Source organism: Hirundo rustica, chromosome 25, assembly GCF_015227805.2.
Source record: "Hirundo rustica isolate bHirRus1 chromosome 25, bHirRus1.pri.v3, whole genome shotgun sequence".
Lineage (NCBI taxonomy): Eukaryota > Metazoa > Chordata > Aves > Passeriformes > Hirundinidae > Hirundo > Hirundo rustica.
The window spans coordinates 5,363,353-5,380,812 of NC_053474.1; the positions used below are offsets into that span (position 1 = coordinate 5,363,353).

The 17,460-nt window shown below is 52.5% G+C and overlaps 1 protein-coding gene across 6 annotated transcripts in view; it reads right to left on the reverse strand.

Annotated features, from left to right (window-relative positions):
* HIVEP3 (HIVEP zinc finger 3) overlaps nucleotides 1–16,817 on the reverse strand; it is a 270,464-nt gene extending 253,647 nt beyond the window's left edge. For 5 of the 6 annotated variants that reach the window (XM_040086055.2, XM_040086054.2, XM_040086052.2 and 2 more), the window contains exons 1-2: nucleotides 16,725–16,817; nucleotides 15,444–15,553 (exon numbers count right to left, since the gene is read on the reverse strand). The gene's annotated coding sequence lies outside the window, so the exon portion shown is untranslated. Of the gene's footprint in view, nucleotides 1–15,443; nucleotides 15,564–16,724 lie in introns of those variants that run through there. The other variant, XM_058423552.1, reaches the window with a different exon arrangement.
* Nucleotides 16,818–17,460: the final 643 nt, after the last annotated feature.

The window sequence follows — 17,460 nt, forward strand, 5'->3', positions numbered from 1 at the left end:
CCCAAACCCATAACAAACCCTCGCCTGCCAGAGCCCCGGGTGTTGGGGAGGATGAAGCGAGAAAGCCCTAAAAATACGACTGCTTGGATTCTGAGAATGTGAAACCCATAAGTGAGATAGAATTGAAAGCAAGATTCGATGTCTGAGATGCCCTAGCTACTGGATGTCTGGGAAAACAGTGATGTGACCAGCTGAGGGTCACCTGCAGCCAGACCCAGAGGTCAAATGGGATGTTCTGTCTCACCCCAATGGTCCATCCCACACCTGTACCCCTCCCCTGAAGTATCAGGTGTCTGTAACCCCATTGGCACAAGTCCTGTTCCAGCCCACCTTGGAGCCCCCTGATAAGGGATGCCCAAGGAGCTGGGCTCCCTCTTTGCTTGCACCCTTCCCCGAGGATTTTCCTCTTGGAATTTCCTCTCCCTACCTCTCCCTTCCCCCACTCCCTGGGCCTTGCCACGAGCTGCACCTGGCAGCTCAGAGCACGGCCTCACATCCTTTACAACAAACCTCATCTTCTCAAACCCAGCTTCAGAGATCTCTCGTCTACATCCATCCACACCGCCCTGGAGTCTGCAGTGAAGCGGTATCTGCACCCGGGTGTCTTCTGGCCCCTGCCAGCCCATCCTGAAACCCTGATGGATTTTAGGGAGCTCCAAACCTCCCTCCCCATACCTCACCCAGCACCCTCGGGGAGAAGAACCTTTCCCTGCCCTGGCCCAGCTCCAGCCGTGTCCTGGTGCTGTCCCTGTCCCAGAGCAGAGCTGGGAGCTGCCCCTCGGGAGGAGCTGCAGATCCCTGAGCTCTGCCCTCTCCCTGGTCCTGCCTTGCCCCCCTTACCTGCACCAGGTTCATTATTTCTTACTTTGAGCCCCCCTCAGAGGCTCTGTGGGGCTCAGAGCACTCCCCAAAACAACAAAATAGTGTTTTGTAAAATCCCTGGGTTTTCCACCAGGTATTTCCACAGGCACCACTCGGGTTTCCTGCTCTGAATGAGAACTGACAGGTTATTGATAGGGAAAATCAAAGAGAAAGGAAAGAAAAATCTGCTCTGCCCCCTGCCCTGCCTCAGCTGGGCTTTACATTCCCAGGAAACTCCGTCCTGAACCTGGAGCCAGGCTGGGACTGGAAATTCCAGCACCCAGCTGGAATTTTACATTTTTTAATATAGAAAATATACAAATATAGGTGTGCTTTATATTGGTTTTATTAATCGAGTTCTGAAAATAAAAACAGGCGTTTTGTGAAACTCAGGATTTTTCCACAGGTACCACTCGGGCCTCCTGCTCTAAAATGATAAAATCTCCAAGAGGATCCAGAGCTTGGCAGGCTGGAGGAAGCAATTCCCTGCAAAGGAGCGCTCACCTTGATGTTATGAATCACAAATTCATTTATCAGGGGATCACAATGAGGAGCCCAGAACTCATTAACGGCTGCGCTGTGAACAACCCGAGTGAGAGATCCAACCTGGGGACCTGGAAATGAAACTGGAAACATCCCCTCGGTTTTCTAACTTTCCTCACAAGCTAAAACGTCTAAAATCCTAAAATTCTGATTTCCTTGCAATGTCGGAGATCCGTGTCTGTTCCAGGATACACAGGATGGACTGGGAGGAGATGCTGCCAATGGATGGAGATCCCAGCTCTGCTCCAGGTTGGCACTTCCCAAGAACTGCCACATAATCCCACCCATCCATGGACGTCCATCCATCCATCCATCATCCATCCATGGACGTCCATCCATCCATCCATCCATCCATCCATCCATCCATCCATCCCTCATACATCCATCCATCATCCATCCATCATCCATCCATCCATCATCCATCCATGGACGTCCATCCATCCCTCATCCATCCATCCATCCCCAGCATCGTGGGCACCAGGAAGAGGTGGGGGGTTCTGTCCCTCTGACCCGCTCGGGTGATTCCACACCTGCAGAGCTCAGAATTCCAACATCAGCAGCACCTGGAGCTGCTGGAGAGAGCCCAGAGGAGGCCCCGGAGCTGCTCCAGGGCTGGAGCCCCTCTGGAGCCAGGCTGGGAGAGCTGGGGGTGCTCCCCTGGAGAGGAGAAGGCTCCAGGGAGAGCTGCGAGCCCCTGGCAGGGCCCAAAGGGGCTCCAGGAGAGCTGCAGAGGGACTGGGGACAAGGCCTGGAGGGACAGGACACAGGGAATGGCTCCCAGTGCCAGAGGGCAGCGCTGCATGGGAGATTGGGAATCAGGAATTGTTCCCTGGGAGGGTGGGCAGGGGCTGGGATGGAATTCCCAGAGCAGCTGGGGCTGCCCCTGGATCCCTGGCAGTGCCCAAGGCCAGGCTGGACACTGGCGCAGTGGGAGGTGTCCCGAGGCAGGGATGGAATGGGATGAGCTTCAAAGTGTCCTCAATCCCAAACCTTTCCATATTTCTATGATTTTCACCCCCTGCTCACCTGGGTCTGTCCCAGCACAGGAACAGAGCAGAGACTTTCAGCTCAATCCTGGATTTTAAGCACCACCTCAACCCCCTCATGCTCCAGTATCAATTCCCTTTTCCAGGGCGCTCCCAATAAACACAAATCCCACAGCACCAAAACCAGGAGTGGGACTGGAGGAAAATCCCAGCCCAGGCTGGTTCTGTGCCCCAGGAGCTGCAGCTTGAGCGAGGGGGAGCAGCAATTCCCAGGGGATCAATCCCATCCCAGAGACCAGCAGGAATTCCCCAGGGTACAAATTCCATCCCAGAGTCCAAATCCCATCCCAGAGTCCAAATCCCACCCCAGAGCCCAGCAGGAATTCCCCTGGGGATAAATCACATTCTGGATTCCAGTAGCAAGGAAGTTCCTGAGCTTCTTTGCCCTGCTGAGAAATTCCAAGTGGAAATTTTCCCTGATGGTTTTTCCTTTCACCTTTGAGGGATTTTATCTCCTGGAGAAAATATTCCAGGGGCTGCTGCTCCGTCAGCTCCCAGAAGATGCCTCTGTGGGAACAACTCGGCTCTCCAGGCGAGCGAAACTCCTCCTGATTTAATTCAGGAATAAACCAAACTCTTCAAATCTCTGAGCCTGAATTCATCCTGATTTTCCATCTCCAAAAAATGGAAGGATCAGATCCCACATGGGCACCGGGAGGATGTGGAGTGAGGAGGGGACAGAAATCCCCTTGGAGTCTGGACTCCTTCCCTCGTTTATTCCCATTTTTAATGAGGTTTAATTAAGCCACCACATTGGAGGTGGGATTTTCAAAGCTCTAAAAGGGGTTTAGGAGAATCCAGACTGCACAGAGCAGCCCAGGCGCTGAAAATCCTCACCTGGTGGAACAAAATCCAACTTTTCCTGCAAATCAGCTGTGGGTTTATCCCAAATAACCCAAAGTGTCCAGGAATTACAGAGGATCCCGAGCTGAGCACCAGGGCAGGGTTAAGGTCACAAATTCAGATTTTCCTGCCATGTTTACAGTCAAACTGCCAAACAAAAATAATTAAAAAAAAAATAATCCCCAAATTCCCTGATTTTCTGTCTGCCAGCCAGGAGTGGTTGGGCAGAGTCACCCAGTGGTGACACCAAAATCACCCAAAATCAAACAATCAACCAAATCTGGCCAAATTCTCCCCTAAAGCTGCAGATCTGTTTAAGGTATTTAAGTTAATCTAAGCCTTTATATTGGCACAAGCTGTTTAAAATGATCTCAGGCTTTAGCTGGGTTTAAGCTGCTTATGCAGCTTTAAGGGTTTTAAAAGGGTTTAGCCTGGGAAAAACCCATTTCCCAAAAAAGCAGAGTGGGGTTGTTGGGTGGAAGCTTGGCTCTGCCATTTTGTGGGGCTTGGAACAGGGGAAAACATCCAGGAGTCAAATATTGGAGTAAAAATCAGAGTTAGTCAGGATCAAGGTTCAAATACTGAGTTTAGAGAGGATTTGAGCTGGCCTAAGTGGGAGAGGAGTGGCAGGACAGAGGCAAAACACCAAGAGCTCGTTGAAAAAAGAAAGGAATCCCTAAAAAAATGGCTCAAAAACTTAATCCAACAATCCCAGCTTGTTAAGAAAAAGAAGGCAAAATTCCAAGAAATTCCAAATAAATCCCATCCCAGGGTCCAGCAGGAATTCCCCTGGGCTAAAATTCCCCCAAACAAATTCTGCTTTCCTCTCCTCCTTCCCACTTTTTTATCCCCAAAACCCAGCATCACTTCTCGTCCATTTTTGAAGGATTCCAGCCCGAAGTGGGGGTCTGAAATCCAAGGTGGTGCTGGAAGAGCTCAAACCACCCCCACCACTTGGAACAAAACTCCCCCGTTCCAGGGGGTCCTGGAGCAGAAAAGGGCCGGGAAGGCTCCTCCAGGATGGAATTCTCCCTGCTCAGGGGGATTTTTTGGCCAGGACCACCCACAAACCCCCTGCTGCTCTCACCTTCCCACCCTGCTGAGCCGCAGAGTTCAGAAATCCAAGAGAATCTGGATTTTTTTAGAGTCCTTCCTGGCAGTTCCAAATACCCCCCCAAGACATTTTCCCAGGATTTCTGCGCTCTGGGTCCTGCTCCAGCGACACAGGAGGGGGGATCTGACTCTGGTATGTGACGCTGGAAGGGAGGTTTGGAGTCTCCATCCCTGGAGGTGTCCAAGGAACACTTGGATGCGGCTCTGGGCTGGTGACAAGGAGGTCACTGATGGTCCTGGGGGGCTTTTCCCACCTCAGCGATCCCAAAATTCCCTCCTAGGGAGCTGCTGGGGCAAAACCTGCTCCAGAGCTTGGGCTCAGCCCAAAGCTTTGATCCCAGCCCTCCAGTGGGATGAGGATAAAGCTGGGCCTGGAGTCCCAAAGCAGGGGCAGAGTCACGGCCCCGGGGAGCCTGAATTCCCATCCCAAAACACCGGGAAATCAGGGAAACGCTCCTGGCTGACTTTTCACCTATTACCAACACATTTAATTCCCTTCAGCCATTAGAGCACCACAATTTCCAGCTTCCCTGGGGAAGGAACAGTCCCTTCCCTCCCTCCCGGAATTCCCATCCTAAAACACCGGGAAATCAGGGAAACGCTCCTGGCTGAAGGTTCACCTATTACCAACACATTTTATTCCCTTTAGCCCTTAAATCACCACAATTTCCAGCTTTCCTGAGGAGGGAATTGTCCCATCCCTCCCTCCTTGAACTTCCATCCCTTCCTCCCTGACTTTCCATCCCTCCCTTCTTGAATTCCCATCCCAAAACACCGGGAAATCAGGGAAACGCTCCTGGCTGATATTTCACCTTTTATCAATACATTTAATTCCCTTGAGCCCTTAAAGCAGCACAATTTCCAGCTTTCCTGGTGGGAAGGGAATTGTCCCAAACTTCCCTCCTTGAACTTCCATCCCTCCCTTCTTGAATTCCCATCCCAAAACACTGGAAAATCAGGGAAACGCTCCTGGCTGACATTTGACCTTTTATCAATACATTTAATTCCCTTGAGCCCTTAGAGCACCACAATTTCCAGCTTCCCTGGGGAAGGAACAGTCCCTTCCCTCCCTCCCGGAATTCCCATCCCAAAACACCGGGAAATCAGGGAAACGCTCCTGGCTGACTTTTCACCTATTACCAACACATTTAATTCCCTTTAGCCCTTAAATCACCACAATTTCCAGCTTTCCTGAGGAGGGAATTGTCCCATCCCTCCCTCCTTGAACTTCCATCCCTCCCTTCTTGAATTCCCATCCCAAAACACTGGAAAATCAGGGAAACGCTCCTGGCTGACCTTTTCACCTTTTATCAACACACATAATTCTCTTTAGCCCTTAGAGGACCACAATTTCCAGCTTTTCTGGGGAGGGAATTGTCCCATCCCTCCCTCCTTGAACTTCCATCCCCTTCCTCCCTGACTTTCCATCCCTCCCTTCTTGAATTCCCATCCCAAAACACCGGGAAATCAGGGAAACGCTCCTGGCTGACTTTTCACCTTTTACCAACACATTTAATTCCCTTTAGCCATTAGAGCACCACAATTTCCAGCTTCCCTGGGGAAGGAACAGTCCCTTCCCTCCCTCCCGGAATTCCCATCCCAAAACACCGGGAAATCATGGAAACGCTCCTGGCTGGCATTTCACCTTTTACCAACACATTTAATTCACTTTAGCCCTTAAAGCAGCACAATTTCCAGCTTTCCTGGGGAAGGGATGGTCCCAATCCCTCCCTCCCTCCCACCCTGCAGCGAAGGGATGCAAACTGGGACAAAGGACCTTTTTTTTCCCCCTTTTTTTTCGGGCGCTCGGCGCAGGCAGAGCCCCGCTCCGCTCTCATTTACACAAAGATAAAGGCAGCGCATCTGGCCGTGTGGCACAAGTCTTTAATTACACGCCGGAGCTTATCTTAAATATCTATTTATTGCCGCGAGATTGCAGCTTCGCCCATCAACAGCCCGCAGACAAAGGGAGGTTGTGATTGCACATTCAACCTCCAGCTCTTATTCCCACTCTGGAATGCTTCACTTTGCAACTTTCTGGGATATTCGCATCCTCTCCCCCCTCCTCCACCTTTGCTCCCGACCACCGAGCTCGTTCCGGGGTATTTTCAGCCAGGAAAGATGGTCCATAAGGAAGATTTTAATGTAATTTTTATGCTAAAATGCAGATTTGACCCGGGGCCGGGCTCCTGCAGGCACTGAGCTGCTTCTCCAGCAGCAAAATCCAAATGGATTGGGGGGGAAAAATGGATAAACAGGGGAAAAAATAGCAACAGGAACCTGCTCTGGACAGGGAGCTGGGAAATCACCCTTGGAATTTTCGGTTTTGAGCAGAACAGGCTGCTGAGGGACAGATTTGGGCCTTAAAATGCACTCAGATCCCAAAAAAAAAGCTCGGGATAACGATGGATACAGGCCAGCTCTTATTCCCACTCTGGAATGCTTCACTTCACGACTTTCTGGGATACTCCCATCCTCCACCTTTGCTCTGCACTTCCAGGTTCATATGAGGGGTTTTCAGCCAGGAAAGTTGGTCCACAATGAGAATTTTTATGCTAAAACACAGATTTGACCCGGGGCTGGGCTCCTGCAGGCAGCACGAGGCCCTGAGCTGCTTCTCCAGCAGGAAAATCCAAATGGGTTGAGGGAAAAAAATGGATAAACAGGGACAGAAATAGCAACAGGAGCAACAGGAACCTGTTCTGGGCAGGGAGCTGGGAAATCACCCTTGGAATTTTCAGTTTTGTTCAGAACAGGCTGCTGAGGCACGGGTTCAGGGCTTAAAATACACTCAGATCCCAAAAGAAAGCTCGGGATAACGATGGATATGGAACTACTTCAACTTCCTTGTATCCCTCCTCACCTAGATATTATCCTAAAATTCGGAAAACCCTCCCAAGGGATAACATCCCACCAGGAGACAGCGCTGGGAAGCGCTCAGCCCAGGAGCTGACGGGGCCTGGAGGGACCAGGCTCCCGCTGCATCCCAAAATCCCAGCGGCAAAAGGAAAATCAGGAGCAGGCCTCCGATTCCCAGCGCAGCTCTGTCCCGACCTGCTGCATCCCTGCATCCATGCAGAGGCTGGATCCCAGCTGGATTCCGTACCCTGGGAATTCAGTCACTCCCTGCCGGCTCCCCAGGCGAGTTTTCCAGGGGGAAACTTTGAGTTCTGCGGGTATTCCCATTATCCTAAAGGCCTGATATTTGCGTCCTCCACCCTTGGGATGTCGGAATTGGAGCGTGGAATTACGACAGAAGGGAAAGGAGCTGTTCTTGCAGCCCGCCGTGAGCACTGGACCCCACACAAGCGGCATTTGCTGCTCTGGGGTCACACAAACCCCACAAAAAACCCCACACAAACTGGCATTTGCAGGCCTGGTCCTACACAAAAAAAAAAACCACCACAAAAACCCCACATAAAATCCACAAAAACCCCACACAAGTGGCATTTCCTGCTCTAGACCCACATAAACCTCATACAAACGGCATTTGCTGCTGTGGTGCCATGTAAACCCCACACAAACCCCACACACAAAAACCCCACACACAAATTGGCATTTGCAGGCCTGGTCCCACACAAAAAAAAAAAACCAAAAAAAACCCCAAACACAAAAACCCCACAAAAACCCCACACAAGTGGCATTTGCTGCTCTGGGGCCCCACAGAACTGCCTCTGGGGTCAAACAAACCCCACACAAACCCCACACAAAACCCCCCCACAAACTGGCATTTTAGGCCTGGTCCCACACAAAAAAAAACCACAAAAACCCCACAAAAAAACCCACAAAAAACTGGCATTTGCAGGCCTGGTCCCACACAAAATCCCCACAAACACCTTGGGAAGCGTCACTCACCCCCTGCCCTGGGGATTTGTGTCCCTGGATTCCCTTCAGGGACAGGGCAAACAGAAATAATTCCCGTTCTGCAATTTAGGAACAAAACTTCCAATAGGATTTTTGCTCCCAGGTCCTTCCGACTCCCCAAAGCCAAATTAAATCCCACTGATGGATCCAGCATAATTAGGAGTGAAAAAAAGGTCATTTTTGCCCCAGCTGAAAAGCACCTTTTGCTCTCACCGTCAACCAAAGCAGGCTCAACACCCCAAAAATCCCAATTTATTTGGCTACCACAGCAGTATCTCCATCATTACCTGATTTATTTGTTTAAATCTGCAATTCTTGCTCTCCCCACCCCTTCATGCCCCTCAGAGCCCATTCGGTCTGACCCCTAAATATTTCCCTTCCCTCCCCTTCACACGCCAGGTACCAGATTTTTGTGTTTTTTTCCCAGCACAGAATTCCCCTCCAATTAATTAATCCAAGTTATAATCAATCAAATTATCACCGTGTGGTTTTGGGGGGGGACATTCCTGCTGCACAGGAGAGTTCCTTTCTCGCCCCAAATTCCCTGCAGCAAGGAGGTTTTGTTTGGGGTTTTTTTTTTTCAGGAAAATCCGACCAAACTGCTTCGGAACAGCCCTTCAAAACAAAACAAGCTGTTTGTCTCGGCAATTTGCACTCTCCCATGAAATTCCCTCCGATGCCAGAAGTACAGGAAACAACAACAACAACAACAAAAAATTCAAAATACGAGCCCAAGCTACCAAAACCGGGGTGAAACGAATATTCCCTGCAAATGCAGGGACTCTGAAAAGCAGCACAGGGGCTGGCAAAGGGCAGGAGAAATGAGGGATGAGGGTAAATTTATTTTCATGGATTAGAACACAAAGGGGAATTGGCTGGGGAGGAGTGGAAATGCCTTTGGAACCCGGGGGGACGGATGGGGGTTCCAGGGATTAGGATGGTGCAGCTGAGCCTTTCCCAGGAACCTGTGCATAAAATTCCATCTGAAATCCAATTTTGGTTATTTCAGACGTCCTGGACCTTTTGTTTTCCAATCCATCCACCAGGAACAAATCCATCCGGGAGCACCAACAGGGATGATAAAATACGCTTTAGCTCTCCAGGCAGCTAAAAAAGCAGGAGAGAAGTTCTGTTTGGCTCCAAGGTGCTTTTCCGGGGCCCCTGAGCTCATCCCTGACATCACCACCAGCTTCTCTCATCCCTCCTTTGCTCAGTGATCAATTCTGGGCTCGCTGATCCCGGAGCACCCCTGCTTACATCAGGATTTGCTCACTGCTGGTTCCTGCGGCCCCCAGATCCCATCCCCGAGGCAGCAGCAGCCCTGGGCCCTTCCCCCAGGAAGGCAGGAGATGATCCAGCCATCCACGGGCATCTCCTGCCCTGGACTTCATCGTCCCAGCTCCTTCCCAAGATGGGGCAGAGGAGAAACATTCTGCAGCACTGAAACCTGGGCTGCTCCAGGGGTGGAAAACCCACAGGAAAGGCTGGAATCCCACGGGATCCTCCTGTGGGATCCATCCACGGGCACCTCCTGCCCGGGATTGTTGTGTTCCTCTGAGGAATGGTTTTTCCCCTCAGAGTCCCCCTGAAACCTGTGCCATGTAGTTCAACCCTTTTTCCCTATCATACCTGCTCCTGACCCTATTGGCTCAGGGCCAATATCTTTCCTCGGCCCAAAACTAGATATACCCCTGTTTCTTCCTGGTTCTCTCTCTCTCTCCTCGGCCTCCTGGAACATCACATCGAGAATAAAGCCTGGACGGAAGCTGGGGGTGAGAGCCACTCTTTTGAGATCTCTATTCTGTCTCTCTGAAATATATTTCCCTAAAACCCCTGAATAACTGAGCTAGCGAGAGCCAGGGGGTGGCAGGAGGGAAGTATATTTTCAGGGGATTTTACGGTCCAAGGTCCCACAGGAGCAGCCAGGGACAGACAGATTGTGCGGGACTGAAACTCTGCGCTGCTCCAGGACCGGGAGATCCACTGGGAGGGCTGGAATTCCACGGGATGCTCCTGTGGGACCCTCCTCTCCCAGGGAGCGGGGACAGAGCCTTGTGGGACACAGCAGCACATCCAGGCTGGGACCAGCTCCCGGGGACCACCCCAGCAGCAATTCCCGAGGCTCCCTGGGGATTCCAGCAGCACCCCGAGAGCCCAGCCTGTCCCAGCCTGGTTAAACGATCCCATTACTCAATTCCAGGTGTGACATTCCCCCTGAAACAGCTCCAATCCCCCCGAGCACCCACAGCCCTGGGGCTTCTCAAACCCCATTTGGCTCCACAGCAAAATGTGTTTTCCCTACGGCATTTTCCAGAGCCCACCCGGCAAATAATGACCTAAAATAAAAAAATAATTAAAAAAAAAAAAAAAAAACAAAACCCCAGCGAGTGCTGCTGTCTGCAGTTGGGGCTTAGAGTCAGAACTTATTATTTGTATTTTCAGTCTGCCAGGGACTCCCACCGAGAGCTCGGCCAGGAGGCTCCCGCTCCCTCCCTCCTCCCCGTTTCCCACACAGGAGGAAAAGTAAAGATGCGGAAAGGTTAAAAAGGAACAAAAAAAGGCCACGCTGGTCCCCCCACAACGGCACCGAGAGCAAATCCCTCACTCAGGGAGCTGCAGCGTTTCCATTCCCGGCATGAAAAAGTTTCAGAGCTTTTTGAACAACTAAAGGGAGGCCTGTGGATGCTGGCAGCCCTGCCACAGGAAGGGCAGGAATGTGGTGAAAATGGGTAAATATGGGTCAGGAATAGGGGTAAAAATGGCTTAGGGATCGGGGTAAAAAATGGATAGATCTGGGTCCAAAACATGAGTAAAAATGGGTCAGGAATATGGGTAAAAATTGAGTAAATATGGGTCAAGAATATGGTTAAATGTGGATAAATATGGATCAAAAAATATGGCTAAAAATGGGGAAATATGGGTCAAGAATATGGGTAAAAATGGGTAAACATCCAAAATATGGCTAAATATGGATAAATATGAGCCTGAAATATGTCTGAAAAAATGGAGAAATATGGGTAAAAACGGGTAAACATCCAAAATATGGCTAAATATGGGTAGCAAGCAGCAGCCCTCTAAGGTATTTTGGAAGATCCTCTTCGGGCATCACCACGCACCTTTAAACAGGGAAATAAATCAGGGAGCTAGGCTCAGCATTCCCGTGTTATCCCACGTTATTCCTGTGTTATCCCACGTTATTCCTGTGTTATCCCACGTTATTGCCGTGCTATCCCACGTTATTGCTGCGCTATCCCACGTTATTGCCGTGCTATCCCACGTTATCCATCTGCACAAACTGAGCCAGCAGCAGAGATTGGGCCAGACATGGAGAAAAGAGAGGTTTTTAACCCCAAATTAATCCAGAGCCACTCGTGCTCCCAGCAGCACCAGGCAGAGAGATTCCCCCACTGCTGGCCCTGTTAAAAATGAGGGGTTTGGGTCAACGATGAGTTCCTGTTCTCCTGGCACCCATCCCTCCCTCACCAGCTCCACATCCTGAACGGAGAGAAAATTCTGGGAATTTTATCCAGGTGGAAATCCAGAATTAAACCTGAGGAGGAGGAGGAGGCCTTTCAGTGCTCTGACCCCGTCTCCTCCAGGGCTCCATAAAACTCCTTAGCCCATCAGCAGCCCTCTGAATTCCCAGCAAATCTCCCCATTCCCATGGAACTGCTGCAGCCATTCCCAGGAACAGCCCTAAGAGGCTGGAGAGAGGCTTGGAGGCCCCGGCCTTGCGTGTTGTGTGTGTTTACAGGAGTTTTACGACTGTTTCGAGGAAAATAATGACCAGAATCCTTTCCAGTGCCAGAGGAGCTGGGCTGCAGTGCCTGGGACCAAGCCAGTTTTATTTCTCTTTCTCAGGGTGGGGGTGAAATGATAAAAACCAGGCAGATGAGGCACCAATTCCCACCGGTCCTCAGGTTTTACAGAGGCCTCAGAGCAGCTCCTGGCAGGGCTCAGGTGCCACCAGCTCTGCTGAGAAGAACTCTGGGACAAAACCAGCTTCATTTCCCTTTCTCAAGGGGGGTGAAATGATAAAAATCATGTGGATCCAGCGCCACAAATTCCCACCGGTCCCCAAGGTTTTACAGAGGCCTCAGGGCAGCTCCTGGCAGGGCTCAGGTGCCACCAGCTCTGCTGAGAAGAGTCCTGGGACAAACCTCACTGCATCCTGCCCAGATGGCTGGAGGAGGGTTTGGGTCGTGCACGAAGATGTTCACGGCCCCAGAGGCAGCACAGAAGCCAAAACTCGACAGAGGGGATGCTTTAATAGACAAAATGCCAACTTCCAGAGGGGAAACGGCAACTTCCAGAGGGGAAATACTAACTTCTATAGGGGAAACGCCAACTTCCATAGGAGAAACAACACCTTCCATAGGGGAAACATCTCCATTGCAGAAACACCACCTTCCATACAGGAAACACCACCATCCATAGGGGAAACAACACCTTCCATAGGGGAAACAACACCTTCCATAGGGGAAACAACATCTTCCACAGGGGAAACATCTCCATTGCAGAAACACCACCTTCCATACAGGAAACACCACCATCCATAGGGGAAACAAGACCTTCCATAGGGGAAACATCACCTTCCAGAGGAGAAACACCACCATAGGGGAAACAACACCTTCCACAGGGGAAACATCTCCATAGGGGAAACACCACCTTCCATAGGGGAAACGCCACCTTCCATAGGGGAAACGCCACCTTCCATAGGGGAAACATCTCCATAGGAGAAACAACAACACTTTCCATAGGAGAAACATCTCCATAGGGGAAACGCCACCTTCCACAGGGGAAACGCCACCTTCCATAGGAGAAACGCCACCTTCCATAGGAGAAACGCCACCTTCCATAGGAGAAACATCTCCACAGGGGAAACGCCACCTTCCATAGGGGAAACGCCACCTTCCATTGGGGAAACATCTCCATAGGAGAAACAACACCTTCCAGAGGAGAAATGCCACCTTCCATAGGGGAAACGCCACCTTCCATAGGGGAAACAACATCTTCCACAGGGGAAACGCCACCTTCCATTGGGGAAACATCTCCATAGGAGAAACACCACCTTCCATACAGGAAACACCACCATCCATAGGGGAAACAAGACCTTCCATAGGAGAAACGCCACCTTCCACAGGGGAAACATCTCCGTAGGGGAAACGCCACCTTCCATAGGGGAAACGCCACCTTCCACAGGAAGAACACCTTCCCATCCTGTCCCCCCTCAGCCACCACTCACTCCGGCTTTCTTGGGAGGTTTCTCACCCCAAAGGTTTTCCCGAGCAGAGCGAGTGCTGGGCACGGGGAGGAGCAGCACAGGGCACTGCCGGGACAGATCCGAGCGCTCCGGCTGAGCCAGAGCGGGAGGGAATAAAGCCAGACCCCCCCATGTGCTGCTACAGCTCAGAGGATTTGCGATCTCCAAAAGAAAGATTTTTTTAAAAAGCAGCATTGGGCAAACTCCGTCTTTGTCACGGCGAGAAATGAATCCTGCAGGAGCAGCAGCTGTCTCGGCACAGGGAACACGAGGTTTTGGGAAAAATCCATGTTCTCACATCCCAGAGCCCGAGGCTGGGGGTTTCCAGCAGCCATCAGCACCTGGATTTGTCTTTTAGAGCAGCAGGCAGGGGACACGAGGTGCTGCTGGCCCCTCATCCGGCCCAAACCAGGAGCAGAGGAGTATTCCCATCCTGCTGCCTCCAGAACACATTTTAATCCTATTTTCCTGCGCACACACCCCATATCAAATTCTTAATTAAAAATCATCCGCTGTTGGAATGGGGGAGGGACGGAGAGAGCAGGCTGCACGTTGAGTTTTGGGTACTTTTCCTCTGCCAGGTCAGACATTCCCAAGTCCTCTCTCTGGAGGAAGCCTCCAGGGGCTGTTTATGTAAAATAAATATTTTGTTTCACGTGCTGCCCACCCTCAGCTCGCACAACTCATCGGGGGAAACTTTTTCTCGCAGATCCTTTCCCGAACGCTCAGGCAAAACCCCTCCAAATATCCCGGCCAGAACAGAAATCTGTAACACTTAAAACACGCCGAAATACAAACACAAACTTCCAGACAAAGGGCTAATCCCTGCCCTCGGAGGCTCCCACAGCCGGAGGAGCTGGATCATCCCAAGGAGGGCTGGATTTGGCCCTTGGAGAGGCCACTGCAGTCCCTGCTGCAAGCCCGGGCTTGGGAGCACGGCGCAGAAGCCGGCCAGAGCCGCGGGCAGGTACCGCAAGGGGCTGCGGATGCCTCCACCTGCCTCCAACACCGGGAAGAACTCGGGCTTCCCAAAGGACAAACCCGGCAGGCTGATCCCCCAATGCTACGGCCAAATGAAATCAAAGCAGGAGGAGGGAAAAAAAAATAATAAAAACCCCAACCCCATCGCTTTGTGCGGGGATCCAGCCACCGGCAGGGACCTCGCTGCTGAAATCAGCCTCGGAATCGGATTTTTTTATTATTATTATTTTTTTTTTCAACTGGAGCATTTCTCTCCGCGCCGTAGCATCGGGGAGCAGCCGCAGGCAGCGGGGAGGGAAGGGAAGGGAAGGGATGGAAGCGGCGCAGGCCCCGGGAGGACGCGGCCGGCCCCGGAGCAACACGTCCCCGAGCCCGTGTCCCTCCGCACGCCCCTGGCCGGCTGGCACGTCCCTGTCACACCCCGCGATCGCCTCCCACCAGCCAGCGCCAATTCATCGCCTCCTCCTCCTCCTCCTCCTCCTCCTCCTCCTCCTCCTGCCCGCACGGTGGGAGAAAATGAAGTTGCTGTCAAGCGACGATAAATTCATGCGACAGCCAGGGCTAATTAAGCGGCAAAGTAGCTGCGAGCGTGGCGGGGCCGCGGCTCGGGGCCGGGCTCGGTGACAGCGCCGCGCTCGCCGCGGGCTCGGGGCGCTCGCCCGGCGCCGTGGCCGCGGCCACCCCCGCTGGGGACGCGGAGACACGGGCTGGGGACGCCGCGCTGACACCTCCGGGGAGGAGAAATGCAACCTGGCCGGCTGGCTGGGGCACCCGCAGCGAGCCGGGGAGGGAGGGAGGGATGGGAGGAAGGAAGGAAGGGCGAGGAAAAAAAAAAAAAGAAAAAAAATCCCCGAAGATCCACGCAGAGAACAACAGGAAAAAAAAAAAAAAAAAAAAAAAAAAAAAGCGACAAAAGCCCCCGTGCCTACCTTTGCCGGGGGCCAGCGGGCAGATCCCGGAGCGGTTGGGGTCGGTGGCTGTTCCCTTCTTTATGAAATGTTCGGCTCAGCCGGTGCTATTTGCATTCTTTCATTAGCACCTGTTTCAAGTAAGGAAGGAGAAAGCTCATTGCGAGATCAGCTTCCTCTCCGAATAAATTATTTAAAAAAAAAAAAAATTAAGGAAAAAAAAATAGAGAGAGATGCACGCTGCCAAATAATAATAACGCTAATAAAAATAAAAAAAAAATAATACCACATGGATATTAAAGCCCAAAGTAGGCAGTTTAATAATGGGAGGTCTTGCAGGTTGTGAGCATGCTCCAGCCGGAACAAATCCTTCCTCTGTTATTCCTCTGAATAAAAATAAACCACGATCAAGAAACCCAAACGGAAGCTTCCTCCTAGAATCCCTGCTGCTGAAAAATATGTAATAAATTCAGCCCAAAGACGCAGACTCTAATCAGCAGCTGTTTTCTGGATCCAAAGCCAGCCAAAGCCTCTCTTGTCTTTTCCCACTATGAGTCGAGGCCTTTTTGAAAAGGGTTTTAACCTTTTAAAGACACAGCGCACCAATTATCACTTCTGGAGGACTGTCACTCACGGCGCAGGGAAATTAATAAAGCGGCAGCGGTGGCACAGTCGGAGCACGGCGGAGGTGTGGTTTGCCCTCCCAGGGTTGCCTCGGGAATGTTATTGTATGATTATTATTTTTAATCGGACCCCCTCCCCTTCGGGGAAATAATAATAATAATAATAATAATAATAAAGTGCGAACTCGCCAGCCGGCTCGGGGATAAATGCAAAGTCATTATAAAAAGGAGCAGCTGCTGGATGCCATTCCCGGAGTTCTGCCGTGGCTCCTTAGTGGGGTTAAATTTGTTGCGAGTGAATTTTTCGGGATTAACAGTTTCCAGCCCGGCCGGAGCTGGGAGAGGGTTAACGCCAGGCACAGAGCAGCTCTGTCAAGTGCTTCCCATCAAACCGAGGACCGGGCTGCGAAGTTTGAACCGAGCAGCTCTGGCACCGCAACATCGCGTCCTTTCCAGGGCTGGCATTCCGGGTTTTTACCAAACCCGACCAAACCCCCCCCCAAAAAAAGAGCTCAGCCCTCCGCTAAGCAGCGCCGGTGGCCCCGTGCGCGGCACAGCTCGCCGGGGACAGCGCCGAGCCGTCGGGTCGGGGGGGGACAGGACAGATCCCCCCCAAGCTGCGCGTCCCCAGGCCCCCGGGCAGCGTCCCCCGGCCGTGGTGCCACCGTGCCCGGCCCACCTGGGTGGCGGTGCCATCCTCCCGCTCAGTGCTCGGGGCCATCCCCGGGGTGCTGCGGCTGCTCCGGCCGCTCTCGCCTCCGGCCACGCTGTGCGCAGCCCCCGGCATGCGAGCCGGCGGCTCTCCCGCCCTCTCCCCCCCACTCCTCCTCCTCCTCCTCCTCCTCCTCCTCCTGAAAATCATCATATTTCATGTGTGGCTGCTCCAGCCCCGCCAATTGGCTGGGCACTCGCAGGCGGAAATGTCAGCAGCAGCCCAGCATCGCTGCGCGCCCGCGGCCGCCCCGCTCCCCCCGGGACCACCGGGTCCCGCGGCCGCCGGCCCCTGCCACCGCGGGGAGAAGGGATCGGGCGTTCTCCGCCCCTCCGCCCGGGCTCCGGAGGGATGGAGCTGCCAGCGGCTTGACCTTGAGCCGCGCGGGTGCGGTGGCTGGGCGGCGAGGAGCGCGTTGATGCGGCCCGGGGAGATCCGGAACATCTGCCCGGCTCCGGGAGCCGCCCGCCCGGCCGCAGCCTGCCCGGGCACAGCGCGGCCCCCGCGGCCGCCCGGAGCGATCGGCCTCGAGAAGTGGAGCGGTCCCGGCCTTCTTCAAGGCGTTCGTTTGCAGCTTGCCCCTGACTTCCAGAGCTTTCTGACAAGATCAGGATCAGTATTTTCTTTATTTTTTCAGTGGCTGGGATTTGGAAATAGGAGCTTGCCTGAAGCTCCCCTGGAAGTGTCCAAGGCCAGGTTGGAC